General features: G+C 38.0%; 1 non-coding gene across 1 annotated transcript; it reads left to right on the forward strand.

Moving 5' to 3' along the window:
• The first annotated feature begins 7,170 nt into the window (after positions 1-7,170).
• On the forward strand, positions 7,171-7,277 carry LOC138806431 (U6 spliceosomal RNA). The gene has a single exon (XR_011365874.1). It is a non-coding gene; the product is annotated as a U6 spliceosomal RNA (small nuclear RNA).
• The last annotated feature ends 13,128 nt before the right edge of the window (positions 7,278-20,405 follow it).

The following is a 20,405-nucleotide window of genomic DNA, read 5'->3' on the forward strand; positions in this document are numbered from 1 at the left end:
TACCCTTTGCTATAAATAACAATTACTACTGTGTTAAGTAATAACTTCTCAAACTAAGTTTGATCTTTTGATAGAGTAACTACTAAGAACTAGAAACACCAAACATACATACCACACACAGTTCATACAGTGAACTATGAATAAATGCCAAGTGCTATTTATCTCTTTATTTGGAAAAGGCAACAAGAAAATCCAAGGCCTTCTAGAGATCAAGTCATTTAGTTCAAATCATTTAGTTCTCAGAAATAATCTTTCCAAAAGTCATTTCACTCTTGTTAAACCAAATTCTAAGCTAATCAAATTAGAAATATCAGGTGATTTATGACTGCTGAAGGAACAATAACTTTGAATTGTTTCATTTCGGGTTTTGGATCTTTATTTTAAGCTACAATTTGAATTAATAATCCATTTGCTAATTTAGATTACATATTTTAGGTTGTGAGGGAAAGATACTATGCTATTTGGGTGTTCAAAAATGTTCTTGTTGAAATAACTTGAAACAATGAACTCAATCCATCTATGGTACTCAATTTGTATAAAATTTGTAGCTAAAATACAATGTCCAACTCTTTAAAAGATAACTGATGATTTTCTCAGGTCCTCAATAAAGATTTGGTAAGAAAGTACTCTTGACAAAATTCCACATACTAATGTTATTGAGATGATTGCAAATAATGCACACCATCTACTCATTGTCATTCTGGGATAGAGTACCTGATTCTTGTTTATCTCAAGACATCTCAAAGCTGATATGCCCTACAAAGAGCTACTGATGTTATTTTCTCAGACTTTCCCTATTTTCTCCTTTTGTGCCTCCTCATTGCTATGTGCGGTGTGGCTGGGACACTAGGCTGGTAGCCAGAGGCCTAGGTCACCGGTGTGATTCCACTTCCTCTTCCCTCAGGTCTCACTAGCTTCCATCAGCTCCACCGTATTTACTCATAACTACAGCTTGCATAAATTCCTGGCTTCACTAGCCCTACCCCAACCAAACAACGACTGTTCAACACTGCACTCTCCACTCCAACCTGTTCTTAATCCATACAGCACTAAAAATAAACACCCTGAGATCACGTCTCTGTTTCAAAGCTGCACAATCATTTCCTATGGCTCATGATACAAAAATCCAACATTTTTAACCCTAGCCCATAATTCCCTTCATGATTCCCTTTACTTGTTGTTCGGGCTCATTTTCTGCCTTTCAGCTGACACACAGCTAGCTTTATCCTCCTGGATTTAGCAAATAAAGTTGTTTCCAGATCTCCATGACAAAGCTCCCTTCCTAACCAAATGGTCTCCTTTTTGCATTCTTTAAATGTCATCTCTTTGGAGATGCCTTCATGATCACCCCATACAAATGAGTTATTTGCTTTTTGTCACATATTACAACTTATAATGATTTGTTTCTGTATTATGTTTGTGTAACACTGTAGGAGTATAAGCTCCATGAAGCCAGAAACTAGGTAATAAGAAAAAAAGGTTCTATTTTTTTCCACATAAATACATAATAGTAGCTTCCACCATCTCATTGATTGATTGACTGATTGATTGATTGATTTATAGGGAGAGTCTTTAGAGCTGATTGTGAAGAACTGAGCATATGAGAGAAAAGTATTGAGCCTCTTGGTTGGTGTGCACACAGGAAGATATATACAGGTAATCATAGATTTTGCTCATGAAACTTTTGTCATAGAAATACAGTGCATACATATGTCTACAGTGCTAGGTGCCCTCAAAAGGAATCTAATTGTACACAGATAAACCTTCAAGGAAACAAACTATTCTCAGAGCAAAGACTTGAACCATGTGAGTGGCTTAGAGGCAATAGATGATGGAGAAAATAAAGATAGGGAAATAATTGAATATATTCTTTTTTCTTTCTCCAAAATCTCCTGCTGGTACCTATGCCAGGAGCTTATTCCACAAAGCTGTTATGAAAATAAAAGAGGAGCCACATAACATTTTCAAAGCAATGCAGTAAGTGATATTCAGTATTTCTCTAGACAGAAAACCTTGTCATCATGGAACATAGGGTTGATGTGGCCCTTTGAAGGCAAGAGAAAAATCTAAGGAAGCCTTGTTTCACCACTTTAGTTCCAAAAGCCCAAGAATTTAGCTTTCCATCTCTTCTGTGGTAGTCTAAGATTAAGGAATACTGCTCAGGGACTTATCTGACAAGTTGATACCACCAAATTTGTGCCCAGCATTCTCAACTGAGCCAGAAATATGGATCTGGAGGACTGATCCATCACATTAGCTGTTACCCACATCCCATCCACTACAGTCTATCATCGTCCTCAAGGATCATTGGTTAATACTTCATCTCCAGTGAGATAGCATTAAGTGGCATGACCTTTATGATAAGGTGATTACATCCCTAGGACTTAGCCCTTATAGCCTTCTGAGAACTCCTTTGACCTTTATTTGCCCTTCTTTCTCTTCCCTATATGAAAACAAAGTCAGGAGACCTTTGCTAGACACATAGTGTTTACACCTTCATTTAGGACTTCTGGCTTCTACAACAGAAAAAGAAAAATCTATCCTGTACGAATCAGCACATGTTTTATATTTTCTTAGGGCAGCATGAATGAAATAAGATGCTCACCTTTTAAAAAAAATTCTTTCTCTGAATGTCTTAAACCTCTGATTTCCTCTTTTTCCTGCTTCCTCTCAGAAGATGAACTGACACAATCCCCTGAATTCAGAGAAAGACAAAAATCATTGGATGAAATTTTCCTTACCTGTAGATCTTAGATGCTTTACAACTATATATACTCCATAATTTATTCTTCCCTTCAGTTCGACAACATGGTTAGTGGCTCAGTATGTTTAATTATCTTATCTCTTCTCCCCGGCCTCAGTGGATCTCTATCAGTTCTTTACTTGTACATATGTATGTGTATTCTCCTTCAAATGTAACTTTCCCTCTTCCTTCCCTGTTACTCTTTCCCTCTCTAGTCCAATTTCAGAGTTGGGTCCAGTCACTTTCATTGCTCACTTCTCCTATACCTCAATCTTCAACCCTACTTTCCTACCATAATTCTTGCCATGTCACTAACCATTGAAACATTACTAAAAGTCATACCTTTTCTGTAGTAAGCAGTACTAAAACATTCTTTTCAGCCCTTACTTTATTTTTATCTCACAGCCTCATTCAAGTGTTCTTTCTTGAAATAATCCTTTCCTTTGTAATTCCTGATGCCTGTGCTTTTGATTTCTCTCTTCTATCCTTCTGCTCAAATTAGCCCAAATACTTGATCACACTCTTCCAAACAGCAACCAAATACTTGAGCTCCTCGGGGTTCAAGTCCAGTCATTACTGCCCACTTTCTTTCAAAGATATTCCTGGTATCTCAAGTTTCCATGATCATATGTATCCTCAGCCCAAACTTATATCTGAATCACTGACCTACAGACCCAAATACGTCTCTGTGTGCATTCTCATAAGCACCTAAAATACTACTTTCACAGAGACTGTTTGCTCCTTTTTCCCAAATGTATTCATAAGCATGTGGATTCATACTTGATCCTTATGACCTCTCATGCTCACACACAACAATAGACCGTGCAAAGAAAATATGTAGTAATTAATATCTTGCATCCAACAGAACCTCTTTTGTATCACAAATTATTTTCTCCTCTTGTAGTAGTTGGTAGAATGTCTTTAAAATGGCAACTGTGATTTTGAAGGTTCTTCACTAATTTCTTTTTGAATAATGTATTATTATCTAGAGGGATAAAATCCAAAATTCTTAATATTTGTTTTGAGCCCTTGCATGAATTCATCTGGGGGAAATTCTTGCTTCTCTCTGCATTCTTCTTAAGCTATCTTAAACCCTTCGATAGCACCCTGTACTAATGGTTTTCTGCCTTGGTTGTGGGGCCTGAGCTCTGTCCCTGAGCCTCTTTGTGTTTAAGGCTAGCACTCTACCACTTGGGCCACAGCACTACTTCCAGTTTTTGAGTGGTTAATTGGAGATAAAAGTTTCACAGAGACTTTTCTGCCTGGGCTGGCTTCAAGATATGATCCCCAGATCTCAGCTTCCTGAGTAGCTAGGATTATAGGCATGAGCCACTGGCACCTGGCTTAATTTTTTTCTCTTGAATCATAACTGCATGGCTCTTTCTGTTTTCTGTGCCACCACACTCTTTAGTCCCAGATCAATGACTTTCTCCTAATGTGAATGTGTGTGTATGTGTGCGCACACGCATGTGTGTGATTTCCTCACCCTCACTGGGTCCTCTGATAGGGCTACACATAACCTTGGAACATAGCTCTCCATGTGACCCTAACATGTCATCAAAGCTCAAAAGTATTGATTCACTGACTGTAAACTTATTCCTGCTCCATACTGTAGCCTAAAACTATTAAAACGGGTGTGATTTGGCAAGTGACAGAGAAGCATGATTCACATTAGCATCTGCACCAGTGTCAGTCTTACTCAAAGAAGATATGCTAGGTGAAAAGAGAAAACTCCTCACCACCCGGCTATCAAGAAGGAGCCTTGGAAATTTGTTACATGGTTAACTGCTGTCAAAATTTTCAATTTCTTCTCTATTGCAATGTGGTAACTAGGCAACTTCAATAACATTTGGAGCCCAACCCACACAAATTTCATTCCAAGACAGAATAAAATGCCAAAAGTAGTTGGTTTCTCTTGAGAGATACCCTCTTTAAGGCCACAAAGATGGGCTAAAAGTCTGTGAAAAGGTTTTAAAACAAACAAACATGAGAACCTACACTTTAAGTATGTATAGCAAAAATGTTTGTTGCCTCAATTATGTGATGCAAGAGTATGATATAGCAGGTCAAAGACTTGGATTCTCCTACTGTGTGATAAAGATGTAAAAAGAAATTATCTTGGCAATGTGGCATTTATTTGAAAAGCTGCCTGCATAGCGCAATTCCGTAAATTAAGCAAAACAAGTAGGTATTTCAAGAGGACTTTTCAAAGCATGAAATTCTTGGTATAAAGAAATCTAAAATGAAGTGATAAGTCAAGTGTCTTGTGCATACATACTTTGACTGAACAAAAAGGCCTAAGCAAATAACTTTATAGGCAATGGTTTTAAATTGGAAGCAACTACTGCAACAAGATTATTCAAACTGTGTTTTCACAGATTCAGATTAGCTGGAGGTAGAATATAGCTACTGAAGAACTCTCTTAAGCATCACCAAAATTATTCTGATTGAGTTTTCATGGATTTTAGAGATGAATTGCAGCTGAATACTCAGCCCCCTCAAAATTCTCTAGTGTGTAGTGCCTGAGTGGCACTATTATTAGCTTATACATATGTATATAAAACTGTACCAAGACAGTGTTAACTTTAATAATATTCCTTTCCTGATACAAACTGTTCCAATACATATTTAAAACTTCTCAAATGGGGAAGAAGAGTGATACAATGAAATTGACTAGACAAAGTTCTTTTTTTCTAGTTACTAAGCAATGTGGGCTAATCAACTATTTTTCTACTTCCTAACTTCTTCTAACTTTCTCTAATGTTATGCAACAACTCAAAATTTTTGTTGTGTTTTGTTTTTTGATTCAAGTGCTTGATATGCAATCTAAAACTCCTGTTTCCTCTGCATCAGCCTCCTGAGTGCTGGGATGACATGTATGTACTGCCATGCCTAGTTGGTTCAAAATTTTAATTTTGTCTTTCCCAAGTCTATCAATATCTGAAACAAAACAATCTCATTATACAATATTATTATCCTTAGTCCTAGTGGATGTTTAGCTGGGATTTGCTCAATAAAGCAAACATACCACTATAAAAAATAATGAGTCTGCATTTCAAAGAGACTATATATATATATATGGTAATGGTCTCTAAAAATATCTTAAATAGCCCAAACATTTAAATGTATTGTCTAAATTTTTTAAGTTTTCTGACTTTACCATGTATATTAAAGGCCCAAGGTTCACTGGTGGCTCACGCCTGTAATCCGAGCTACCCAGGAGGCTGAGATCTGAGGATCATGATTCAAAGCCAGCCGGGGCAGGAAAGTCTGTGAGACTCTTATCTCCAACAAAACCACTAGAAAACCGGAAGTGGCTCTGTGGCTTAAGCAGTAGAGTGCACATCTTGAGCTGAAGTGCTCAGGGACAGCGCCCAGGCCCAGAGTTCAAGCCCCACAACCAAAAGAAAAAAAAAAAAGAGCTCCAAGGTTCTACTCTAGCATATATTGCAGCTAGCTATAGAAGAAATATCTTTTGCTAAAGCAGTATAACACAGACAAAGAGCAGTAGTTAATTTACCAGGTAGGAATTGGAGCATGTCTGCCAGTTATCTGACAGCAGGATCAGATCCAAGAAAGGCTTGGTGCCAAGTATGGAGGAAGAGTCTGAATACATATTGGATTTTGATTTCTGAACCATTTTCAAGAAATTCAGTCCTTGGCCAGTTATGCCTAGTCTCATGTTTAGAAACTAAGAAACTGCTTTAAGAGGAATATGTTACTGCCATTTATAAAAAAAAGCTCTTTCAAGGGCATATGCGCTGTTTTACTGTGAAACAACTGTACTATGTGGGGAAGCAAATGGCTCCATTGATTAATGATGATGGGCAAATCATTTAATGTCCCTTTCCCCTTTTCCAATTTGATCCTCCTTAAAAAGACCCCAAGAACACTTTCTCCAATGGATTACAATAAAGCTCATGTAAAATAGTAAAAGGAAAATTGTCCTCTGTTCTAAATTAGGGCTCTAATCATCTAAGAGGAGGTGTTTCTTATTCTCCATACAATAGTCCTTGCTACAGCATTAGCAGATTCATGACCTTAGACATTGAATGCTAAAAACCAACATAAAGAGGCCTACAATTTGATTGTAAGTATGAGCAAATCAACATAGAGAAAAATCTTTTAAAAATGATAAAATAATAAAGTAATATGATACAAATGGGGAATATGATATGTATCATATACAGCAAACTAAACTTTAGAAGATTAGATTTAGGCAACTTAGTGTTTATTGGTTGTCTTTCTTCAGGTAAGAGATGTCTCTGGAACCATACATGCAAATAGACTTGTATTTAATATAAATGTAAGGAGGTTATTATTTGGATTAAAAGAATGCTTTGGTAAATATATGACAGAATAAAGGATCCTTCAGTATTGAGCACAATCATCGATGAAATTCGAGTTGGGTTTTTGTGTGTGTGTGTGTGTTCACTTCAGCAGCATATATACTAACATTGGAACAATACAGACAAGATTAGCATAGCCCCTGAGCAAGGATGACACGCAAATTTGTGAAGCATTCTGTATTTTTATATGCAAATAAGAATTGAATGCTTTATTATTATAACTATGATCACAATTATTAGTGCTCTGCTTCTTGGTGAACAAAAAATCTTTTGTTAAATATTTTGTATTAAAGATGTTTTTCACCCTCCAAGCCCCCAAAAATAAAAATAAATAAAAGAAACTGGAGTTTTTGTATACTTAGATTTCTTCATGGGAATCTATCATTAGCGAAGTTTTGTTGTTGTTGTTGTTTTATCCCTAGAGTTAAAACTCAGAGTCTCACATTTGATACTAGGCCAATGTTGTACCACATGAGTCTCAGCGTCGTTTATTTTTTACTTCAGTTATTTTTCAGTTAAGGCCTTCCATATTTGCCTGGGGCCAGACTTTAACTGAGATCCTCTTTGTAGCTAGGACAACACGTGCAGTACCCTGCCCGGCTTATTGACTGAGATCAAAATTTCTGCTAACTTTTGCCCAAGCTGTCCTTTAACTTTGATCTTTCTAAACTCTACTTGCTGAGGCAATTGAGATTACAGGCAGATGCCACCATGCTCCTTAGCTTTTTGCTTGTTTGTTTAACATACAGAGACTTATAAAATAAGTATCTACATTGGATCATGAGATGATACAAATTAATTATGACAAGTATTGTTATGTGAATAAGTGTTTAGTGAACTCATTGTCTTGGGTGATGGAGCTTTCTATTTAAATCCATGCCAACATTTAACAATCTTCTTTTCTTCATGTACAGACATGACCATCCATCCATTGGGGTACTGGATTCAGAGTATCATTAGTATCTGAAAGTTAACTTTTACATGATAGATGTTGACTCTTAACTACCTTTCTAGCATATGTATTCTCTTTAATCATAGGCAATTTGGTTATTACCCAGTTGTTGGTTCTTATTAACCAATTTTGGCTCTTTGTATTCTTCTGTGATTGACTCATAAGGGTCAACAGCTTCATTTGTATGTCTTCTTAGTTTCCAACTTCTTTGTCCTTGACTTCAACCCTTTCTAGAGCAGGCAGGACTAATGTTCATTCCTCAATTAACTCCAACTTCAAGATTTCCTATCTAGGCACCTCTAGGAACTCTTATACATTCTCTCTCTCCCTCTCTCTCTCTCCTCTCTCTTTGTCTTTCTTGTGTCTCCATGGAGTGATGGTTTATGAGACTTTACTTTTTTAAAAGGATTTCCTATGACAAGTTGATTTCTCTAACTGAAATCAACTGGCATCAAACCAACAAAAAGCTAGTTGAGCCAAACCAGAAAAAAAGAAAGAAAGAAAAATAAAATTTTATTAAAAGGGTTATAACCACAAAAAGAAAAAATACAGTCCAGGGTCCAAATGGGAATCGAAACTGCATTGTCTCTAGAATGTTAACAGATCTTTTCTCCACATTTTGGCTTCACTTTCATAAGAAAGATCTTCTCATCACAGGCAACATGGACTCTCCAGTCACTGAGTATCATTTCTGTCTTGTTCCTTGAGTTAAAAATTCAAGGATATCTTCAACTTGGACAACCAAGATTTGACAGTTAAATTCTGTCACTCTAGATTTCTTTGCTCAACTTTGGGCATGGGACAAAGAACATTTCCTAGAAAGAGTGAAGATGGAGAATCCATTTCCAAAACAAGAAAGTGGGAATTGCTAAATAGACAAAACAATGCCTGTTTACTGGCATAATTATCCAGCTGGCCCATTAATTTTTGGTCTCTCTATTTTTCCATTTTCCCTCATTAGCTCTCTGCCTTTTGTTTTTATCAAATTGTTTAGATCAATGAAGAGGGAGTGGGAAAAAACCTGCAAAAAGTTTTGTCAGATAATTAATATTTTAAGAGGACTTGTAAACAAGCCCAAAGTGAGATATCTCCACTTCAAATAAACAAATTAGTACTTAGAATTTTTTTTAAAACAAAATCTGCATCAAGATGGTACAGCTAGCAAGGACTGCAATAGAAATGAACATCAGTGCATGCGCACTTGAAAAGGGGAGATTTCAATGTGGCTGGGACAGGCAAGAATTATAGGGGAAATTGTGAGGAAACAGTACTTGGTTACTAGGGCTCATCATCGCCCTTACTTTGCAGGGATCAAATCCAAGAATAATTCAGGCCACATTACTGAGTTTTTAGTACAAGACGTGTAAATAAATACGTGCTCTCCCTTCTTTTCCTTGAGATCTATTTAACTTGTCGTCTCAGTATCAAGAAGGAAAGTGGAGATTAGGGTGTGGACATGGAGAAATGGAGCCAAGGAGACCAGCTGTCCTGCTGAGTGTAAATCCCATGATAAAGACTTTCTCACAGTATGATTATCATATAACAATTCTATGGAGATTTGCTGGAAAGCCTTTTGGAAATGAACAGAATGGTGTTTTCAAGATTATTTCTTGGCATCATGACATTTTGAATCCACAGAGGTGTTAACCAGCCATTGGAAGATTCCTGGATCTTAACTCTTTGTCAAATGCCATTATACCCTAAGTAAGAGCTGCTAAGAAATGGCTACACATACAGAACATGAAGATAATATGATACTCTGTACTCACAAAATACAAGTACTTCTCACTGACTATATGTAGTCTTGTGTTTGGCTTCAAGTGGCTAAATAGTATAGTGGATATACTTTGAGGCATTCTTTAGCTTAAAACTTTACCTCAATTCTCAAGATTATTTTGTGATATAAGTATCAAGTATAGAGAATCATTGGCAGAGATCGCAGGCCAGCTCTGACAGCAATTCATAAAGCAGCTAACTAACATCAATTCCTGATTTATTTGAAGGAATCTACCTGAAGGATCCATGCAATGAGTAAAGAAACAGGGCAGAGATTCAATCTAACCCCCCCCCACCCCCCAAGCCACATTCCCAGCCCTGGAGGCCTTTCTTGTTATACTACTTCTGTCTGTAAAGAGCTGTTCTAGTTCTCTAATTAGAGAACTGAAATACTCTTGCTGATAAAGCAATATAAGTCTTTGCATCACAAAGATATCCAAAACCACAGCTTGAGTTATTTCTTTTACAATGCTTTAAGGCACAGCAAATTATGACATAAACTATGAATTAAGTTAGTAGTATTAACATGCCCAATTTAAGTAGCCTAGAAAATATGAAATTGATGTCATGGGAAATCTACATGAAAACAAAATTAAAGAAAACAGACAAATAGAAAATAAGACAAATGGGATACTTCTTGTATTTTATAATACAGTTGCACTGAATACAGTTTTAAGCATTCAGCAAAGACACAAAAACATAAGTATGCAATAATGGAGATATATAAACAAAAAGACCAACTTAGAAGAGGAAGGCACAAAGAGTCATATACTACTTAGTTCTAGTTATTACCTGAATTTCTCTAGTTGTAGTTTGAGCATTGGTCTCTATTTTTTTTTCTTGTGGGTCATGGGGCTTGAACTCTGGGCCTGGGCACCATCCCTCAGCTCTTCAGCTCAAAGCCTAACCCTCTACCACTTGAGCCACTGCACCACTTCCATCTTTTTGTGCTTATGTGGTGCTAAGGAATTGAACCCAAGGCCTCATGCATGTGAGGCAAGCACTCTACCACTGAGCCACTTTCTCAGCCTGTATTGGTCCCTTTTAGCACTTAAAGGCACTTTTGGTTGTTGAGTCCTCTTTGTAAGAACAGTACCCTGATTTTTATTCTTTTTCTTCTGATGTTTATTCTTGATCATGGGTCTATTGTATTTTAACAAATACCTCTTCAAAATATGTTTACCATTATTGTACTATTATATTGACCAATTTTGTTCATTTTAGTTTCTTTATATTTTTATTAATATTTTTATCTCTGACTATAATTTATGCAGGCAAAATTCCACCAACAAGTGTCCCTTTAATAAAATACCATAATTGCATTAAAAAGCTCATAAAAAATATTACTTATCCTAACTACCATATGTTGAGTGTATAGACATTTGGTCAAACTTATTTCACCTTATTTATCCTAAAACAAGATGATTGTATTATGCAAATAAGGATTAAGATAGCTGGGTTGAATTTAAGAACATACAACTTCTAAGTGGTGGTGTTGGAACATGACCTAAGAAAACTTGTCCTGGCTTTTCTAGAACTCAGCAATTTCACTGTCAGTCATCTTTGGTCTATTCTTTTTTTTTTTTTTTTTGGTCAGTCATGAGACTTGAACTCTGGGCCTTTGCACTGTCCCTCAGCTCTTCAGCTCAAGGTGAGCACTCTACCACTTGAGCTACAGCATCACTTTCGGTTTTCTGGTGGTTTATTGGAGAAGAGTCTCACAGACTTTCCTGCTCAGGCTGGCTTTGAATCACAATCCTCAGATGTCAGCCTCCTGAGTAGCTAGGATTACAGGTGTGAGACACCAGTGCCTGGATGATCTATTCTTAATATGAATGTTCCTTGTTCACCCTCTGTTACTCTTTGGCAATATTTTTGACAGTTCATGATAACGTGGGCATTCTTTCATAATTCAGTGATTATTACTCAAAGATCTATTTTATGAAAGCCACTATAGGAGATAGAGATTAGCTGGACCTAAACTGTAGCCTTGTAGAGTTTAAATTGTAGTCTGTGAACAAATTTCTTTCTGTTTCAAGGCATGGGCAGGGCTAAGGAAATGGTAAAAAAAAAAATACTGTAAATCTTAGAGCTAATAGCATTAGGCTTTCCACTAGAAGGTCTAAATAAGCTAAAGAATGAAACTACATTGGACTGAGAAAATAATGATGGATACATGAAAGGAGCTGTAGAATTTGTTCAAGAGGGGCTCTATCAGTATTTGGGATGGCAGCAACCTTCTGGGAGAAAACTGAGCTCACTGTATTCTACCTCCCACCATCTGCTCAACAGGTGGGTGTGCAGCCAGAGGGGAACAGTGTACATTATAGTTCAGTTACAGAACAACCTCCTAGGGGCAGAGCAGAGTGGAGGAGAAAGGACAGAGAGACTGGCGGAGAATGTATCCCACCCTGGAAATCAAGTGGGTCTGTGACTGCTGTCTTTGTTGTTTCTTCTCACCAGTGAGCATTCCTAAGCAAAAAAGCATTTGTCTTCATTGAATCCCCTGGTACTTCACAGGAGCTCTATAATTACATGACAAACGACCATTGAATTAAATATTTGGAACCTGTGTTTGGAGATTGGCCCGGAATAGTGACACAATAAATATTTGCAAAATTCTCATTCCAGTGAATCTATATGGACTCCTCTAGGCTTTGAAGACAACCCCCACCTCCAGGTATTAATGTTCACAGGTAATCCACTGAGGAATGATCATCAATCTTTGTTGCTTTTAGTGACCTGCAATGTATCTTGTAAATAGTTGCTTTCCAACAAATATCACTTTTGACTAAATTGAATCCAATGTTCTATTTAGCTTATGTACCATTACGCATTTCGGAAATGTAGATCCTTGAGAATTCTTCATCATCTGTCTCATTTCTGGAGTGATAGGAAAGGAAATTGCAAATGGGCAGTGCAATGAGAACCCAAATCTCACTGGAGCCTCCAATAATAAGAACATTACTCTGGTAAAAACACACTGTGTGAAATAGGATGAAGCAGACTTCCTTATCTTTGGCATTTTCTTTCATTTGTCATGTAAACTTGATCTTTGGATATTTAGAAGTTCAGCTAAATACACCATAATAAATGTCTTCAACGTTTTTTTTCTCCCAGTGCTTATGGTGTGAAAATACAAGCATCATGCATGTTGTCTTAGAAAACTAGATCCACAAGCTCCATTACAACAGAAATCTTGGTTTTCTACTGCTGTGTTCAAATTGCAAGTAAGGAAGAACAGATCCACAAGCTTTATTATTCATATTCACACTAAAAAGGTTGGGTTTTACAAAATTAATAGAGTTCCTGGAATTTTCTGTAGTATAGAAATCTCAAAACTTATTGACAAACACAATCATAGATTCAATATTCTAGCACTACTTATAGAATATTAATACTCCAAAGTACTAATATATGCATATACTAATATATGCATATGGTTGTCTTGTATTTTTGGAGGGGGGGTTCGGTCGTGGGGCCTGAACTCTGGGCCTGGGTGCTGTCCATCAGCTCTTCAGCTCAAGGCTAGCACTCTACCACTTGAGCCGCAGAGCCCCTTCCAGCTTTTTCTTTCTGCTTATGTGGTGCTGAGGAATCGAACCCAGGGCCTCATGAATGCAAGGCAAGCGTTCTACCACTAAGCCACCTTCCCAGCCCGTTATCTTGTATTTTTAAGCAGACCCATTCTCTTTGTTTCTTCTTACTTCCTATGAGCTTCACAAACTGCTTACACTTATAGGTCTTCTACAATATCAACGTTTCAGTTCACATGCCTGCAGAAAATGAGTATAGGAAATTTGCAAAAAAAAAAAAAAAAACTTATCACCAGTAATAATCACCAGCTATGTCTCTGTCACAAAATGTGGGTCTCACTGTGTTCAGTTGCACCATGAATCCTTTCATGAATTTTAAGATATTAACTGTGTGTGTGTCATGCCACACCTCAGAACCTTCCATTCCAACAGATCAGGCAGACACACACATTTTCTTTAAGTTACCTGTGTTTTCCCAGGCTCCGACCAAGACTGCTGTTTCTGAAAGACAATAGAGGGTGAAGGTTGGAGCCACACTAAGCTTCAATCTGGGCATTATCATTAGCAAGAAACATGACCCTAGAGAATCTACTTAAGTTCTCTCTTGATTTCCTGACCTGTAAAATGAGAATCAAAACAGCATCTACTTGTGTAGCTGTTGACAAGATTAATCAACTAATCCTACCTTATAGGACAAGACCCATACTCTTTCTCCCTCCACTTTTTTTTTATGAATAATTGGCTTTGCTAACCTTCTGGGTGTGAGAAGAAGGAAGTTATAGCAATATAGGGAGAGGAAGTTATAGGCGATATAACTTCTAGAAGCAGCAAGAGTCCCTTGGATATCCCAAGGGATATCTGAGATAGCTGTTTTCCTGATTCAAGAACTGCAGGAGGCAACAACAAGGTTTAGGAGCAGCCCTAAATATTTAAAATTTTCTTTTACTTGAATGTATGTGATCAACACACCTTGTTAAGAACCTCTTAGGTTGAATTGTATGGAATTAGCAATGGTCTAATGGGATTAGTTCCATACAATTGAGTGAAAGATGTCTAAATAAATAAGACCAAAGGAATCATGTCCTTACAAAGTTAATGATCCAGGCTGACCAGCTACTTTAGCAAATATCATCCACCTGTCCTCCTCAACCAGACTCAGAGGGGTAAGAGTAGGGCAAAAGCCAGGGAAAGTCTCTTCTCATAGAAACCAGATAAGTGATCATAAGTGATTTAGATAGTATATGAGTTTCTTGCAGGAGCTGTAACAGGTCACCACAAGATTGCTAATTTATAGCCATGCATACTTTAATTAGCCTATTATTGTAGAAGTCAGCTATCCAAGGTCAATTTCACTGGACAAAAATCACAGCTTAGACAGAGTCCAGGTCCCTTCAGAGGCTCTAAGGGGGAATCTGTTTTCTTGTCTTCTGCAGCATCATGCTCTCCTAGCTTTGAATGCAGTTTGCTTCACTTCCAAAGCTGACAACATATTGTTTTTACTCCTGTCACCACATTCCTTTCTTCTGTGTACTGAGTCTCTTTATGACCCCCACAACCATACAGATGCTTATGATCAGATTTCTGTCCTATCTAGATAATCCAAGATAATCTCCGTACTTAAGACCTTTACTGTAATCACAACTCTGTTGACACACAAGGTAACCTTTATAGTTTTAAGGGTTTGGTACTTGGACATCTTTGGAGGATCATCAAAACAAAAGAAATCCTAACTCATTATGCAGTATCTTAAAAATCAGGTTAAAATAGGTTCCAGAGAAAAGGAAGGGGTGGGTCGAAGGGAGGTGGGGTAAGAATGTTGAAGGTGCATGGTATTGATCAAGATGCATGGTATTTATAAACTACTTTGTTAAATGGCATCTCCCATGTACAATTACTTAAGTATATTTTTTTTAAAAAAACACCACTTCTTACATCTATGCTGATATGACCACTTCTTACATCTATGCTGATAGGAGTCTTTCTCTCCTGCTTCTCACTTTCCTCTCAAGCTGTGTGAATCGCAGCCCTTCACTTGGTTTCCATCATGCCCTGCCTTCCTCCTCACTGAGAGTGAACATGTACAATGGTCCTGAAAAGAAGAAAGGAGAACTATTCTTTATGGAGCACCTGTTACAAGGCATGCTAGGCATTTCCTGGTATATTCACTGTATTCATTTTTAACTCTACAAAGTGAAGTAGAAAATCCCTATTCTAGGTGAAAGACATTGTGCTTCATGGTGATTCATTTCTTCTCTCTGTGCCAGGCACTGAACAGGCCCTAGGTTAGAAGATGAGCTATAGAAAGGGCCCTGGGTTAGAGATCCTGGTGGGAGCAGGATCTGAGGTCAGATTCTTTGGCTCATGCCTTTCTAGCTACATCATAAATGGGACTTGATTCCTGTTATCAAGGTCTTGTGTTACTAGGGCTGGTGTTCGAGAAGCTTGCCAAGTTTCTGGTTCCTTGGCTGTCCCTACCTTTCCCTCCCTGGCATTCTCAGTTGATGGCTGCCTGCCCAGTCAGACTTTGGCGTCCTCATATTACGTTGCCCTTGGGTGTCTGCAGCCTCCTGATGCCTGACTGCCCACCTGGATACACTTCCTCTTTGGTGTGTAGCCAGCTATGAACTGCTCACCTGGCTTCAATATCTTAATTCCACTCTTAAATCCAAAACCCTCTTGGAATGGCCACCCCCGTAGAACCCAGGTTATTTCTAGTTTCCAAGCACATGAAGTACCCTCCCATCTATGGCTTGCCATCACTATATCCTCAAGTGAAACAGGCCCACAGAGAGTGTCTTGCCTTCTCCATGCCTATTATTGCACACTAAAAAAAAGGTATTGACTTATATGCCCTTTAGGCAGAGGAGGAGGAGAAAGATGGGAAAAGAGGAGGAGGAGGAGGAGGTGGAAGAAGAAAGAAAAGGCAAGAATGCAGTCAAGAATCCAATGTCTATCCTACAAAATTAAGAAGTGTGGAGGGAAGAGGTAGGTAGGGAAGGCATGGCTGAGAATGGTGAAAAGGACGGCATTGATCAACATACATTGTCTTCATGAACCACTTGGTTAAAGGCAATTCCTTTGTACAACTCCTTACAGATACAAAAAAGAAGAAAGAAAAATGTGGGAAAGAACAATTTTTTCTAAGCACTTTCTTCTATTTAGGTCATTCAGCTAGAGATGATCATATCTAAGAAAGAGTGTCCTAACCTTATACAAAAGAGCTGGAATAATTTTTGTAAAGGAAAGGAATCTCTCCAGCAGCAATTAATCAAATTCTAATATTCAGTATGCAATGGTCCAAACTACAGGTTATAGTTCTTTTTTTGCTATTTTTAAAAATATGAATATCTTTTTAACTAATCATAATGTATCTCCTGGTCTAAGATAAGATATGAATGTTTAAAAACTCATGTTTCAGGCTGCAAAGTAATTACTGCAAAGAACAGCATTCTCTTACACATGGAGAGAAACAGACAGATAGACTAGACAGTTAAAGACAGAGACAGACCAAGAGAGATCAAAAGACAGGCAGATATAGAGAAATACAGAAGACTGCCAGTGGGCAAAAGATGTGAGAAGAAAGTAAATCTGGTAAAGTTAAGGGATTACCTTCAATCTTGATATCACCACCATTTAAGGGATAGAAGGAAGAAATAAAGAACAGATGTTTTGCTCTACCCATATACTTAGTTTTGCTTTCCAGCAGGGCTATCTCCCCAAGATAATACCTAGAATATCCCAGTTCTAAAATCCTCAGAATTACTCCCATACTCCTTTCTGCCCAGAGGCTGAGATCCAGAAGACCACAGTTAGAGAACAGCCCATGCAGAAAAGCTTGTGAGATTCTATCTCAAAAATAACCAGTTTTTAAAAAAAGAAAGAAAAAACAGGGAGGGAGAAATGGTTTGAGTGATAGATTGCCAGGCTTAGGAAGGTCAAGGTCCTGAATTCAAGCCTTCGTCTTGGAGAAAAGAAGAAAAAAGAAAAGAAAAAAAAGAAGTCCTCAGAATTACAGTGCAGTGAAAACAGTTTATCTTTCTCAAGTATTTCAACAGCAACCATAAGATGAAATCTCACAAAATTGATTTGAATTCTAAATGCAATATGGAGACTGGTCAAGCCTTTCCACGTTCTTTCCCTTGCCATCAGGAATGGTCTTTTCCACACATGCTGCACGGACTGAGATTGCAGAGTTGTGATTCATTATAGGAAATTCAAAGTCCTGATTATACTGGATGTTGTAGGGAAACTTACAGGAATGAGAAAGGAAAGTAATAGCTGAGTTTGGACATGAAACCACGAAAAGCATAGGAAAGAACTGACGGAGAAACAGAAAGCCAGAAAACCCACATCCTTGTGCATATTCCTCATGTCATAGTACTATGACTTACCTTGCCTAGCAAGAAGAGGCCAAGGTATCAGTCCTTCTATGAGGCTCCTTCTACAAGGCTGTAAGAGGCTCCCTAAGGCAAGTAAACAGGTGCATGCCTAAGGAGTAGCAGACAAACTTCTAAGAGATGAATTCTCTGGTGGTTCTGGTTCTGGGTTATTTTTTTTTAAGTTTTCCACTGTGTGTGTGTGTGTGTGTGTGTGTGTGTGTGTGTGTGTGTGTGTGTGTGTGTGTGTGTGTGTACATGCATGCATTGCACCTGTCTTAGGACTTGGACTCAGGGCCTGAGAACTGTCCCAGAGCATTTTTGCTCAAGGATTGCTCTCTAGCACTTGAGCCACAGGCACAGATTTTGGTAGTTAATCAATAAGATAAGAGTCTCAAAGGGCTTTCCTGCCTGGACTGGCTCTGAACTGCAATCCCCAGATCTCAGCCCCCTGAGGAGCTTGGATTACAGGTGTGATCTATCTATTCCGGGCTTGCTGTTTTCCCTTTCCATGCTTCATTCTCCATCCTGACTATTGCTCCTGCTGACCAAAACTCATCACAGGCTCTGACTGCCAGATTTAGCAAGTGAAAATATAGATGCACTTAGCTAAATGTGAATTTCAGATAAGCAGCCATTGTTTTTACAGTATTAGTTTCATGCAATACTTGGAATGCATGCATCAAAAAGATTACGTGTTATCTAAAACTCAAACCTAGAGTCGAACTATTAATTTAACTACCACAGGCACCCACTCAGATGCTTTACTAAGAACTCACAGAGGCAGTACCTACCAAGAGCCAATCACCTTTCAGAGATTTCTGCAGCAGCTAGATCTACTCAGCTTCTGGAAATTGCCTACTCATTCACCCATGCCAGGGCTGGTTAACAACTTTTCCTGATTCTTTCCAGAACTTTCCTTCCCCATATTCCTCCCACAGTTGTATAAATTTGATTGCTTAAAATACATTCTTTATTTCATAACAGTCATGAATTTTCTACTTGCCTCATTAAATGCTTAACTAATACTGACTACGACTTTTAGAGGAAAGTACCATTACGATTCCTATTTTACAGAGAAAGATGGTGCTGTGGCAAGCACCTGGCCACATGTCTGATAATTAGTAGCACTAGGATTCAGACTCGGTGTAATTTAATAGTTGGCCTAACTACAACAGGCTGTTTACATGACAGCATCTATATATGCACAGAGAGAGGAGAGTGTCATTTTGTAAAATTCCATAACTGTATTTGTAGCTTGCATATAGTCTATATATCCCCTACACACTATATAGCATACCTTTTCTAAATAGAACATTTATGCATAAACTTTACAGCCGATTATCGATAACAGATGTAAATGTTGACCCTGTAGGTGAACATTAGTCCCAGAGTCTCATTGAAATTTATTTTTCAACTGTTTTTATTAGTGGATATCAAAATAGTAATTGTGAAGATATCGATACATACATATTCTCAACTTGGCTCACATCCACCAGTAATAACAGCTGAAAAGCCAGTTCTTATAGAATGCTAGAACTCAATTATCAGATGAGTCAAAACTATAGGTGCAATTGTTTCTCTTGATAGTGTTTCTTTGGAGGTAAAGAGACAGCTCATTAATGTTCAAATGAGAGTGTATTTGAAGAGAGGTTAATGAGTACCAGCGTGGGAGGAGCTCTGAGACAGTCTTAGGCTTGGAAACAAATGCAATGTTGAGGAGAAAATGATAGGTAATTCCACTTAATGAGTACATAGCAGACTAATTATTGTCATGAAGTATGGTTAATTAAAAAGAGGTCTGTTTTCTAATGATTATATGGACTGTAAACCAGTTTGTAAAACCCCAATGATACTTAAAGGCAACACATACAGAGGTTACAGGGGAAATTTACAGGAGGACAGATGAATTTGTTTATCATTATGGTTTACAGTTATCATCTTAGCAATCCCAGGATAGCTTACATTTTAGCATAAGATCCCCTGGCTTTTTAAGGGAGTGTCATTAAATAGGGCAGAAGGAGAGATGTAGGAGAAGCATTTTATTTATTTTTTATTTTGGGGGGGGGTCTGGTCATGGGGTCTGAACTCTGGGCCTGGGCGCCGTCCCTCAACTCTTCAGTTCAAGGCTAGTGCTCTACCACTTGTGCCACAGCGCCACTTCTGGCTTTTTTCTTCTTGCTTATGTGGTGCTAAGGAATCAAACCCAGAGCCTGAGGCATGCAAGGCAAGCACTCTACCACTCTACCACCTTACCAGCCCCAGGAGAAGCATTTTAATATGTTTAAATTTGAATTTGGAAAAGATAGGTTTCAATAGTGAGTTTGTTAAAACTCAAAATGTGGAATTATAGCAAATTTCATTCAGGTAATCAGTGGCATAATCTATTCACAAAGTGAACATATCAACCAAGACTGTGCACCTGTAGTCTGTGGTAGGACTTGAAAAGGGTAAATAAAGCATGGTTTCACCCCCAGTCACTACTAGAGTCCCAATAAATGGGGACCCTACAGCATCACCAAGAGTAGAAGAATCAGGAATTGCAGTACAGAGATGCCAAAATATGCTTCCTTCTGTCTCTGATTCCTATGTGTGAAATTGTTTGTGTATATGCATGTGTGTGTAGTAGTGTGTTGTGTTTACATACTGTGTCGAACCATGTGTGTATGTGTG

The sequence above is a fragment of the Dipodomys merriami genome, unplaced genomic scaffold, assembly GCF_024711535.1.
Source record: "Dipodomys merriami isolate MVZ:Mamm:240054 unplaced genomic scaffold, mDipMer1.0.p SCAF_4, whole genome shotgun sequence".
NCBI classification, from domain to species: Eukaryota; Metazoa; Chordata; class Mammalia; order Rodentia; family Heteromyidae; genus Dipodomys; species Dipodomys merriami.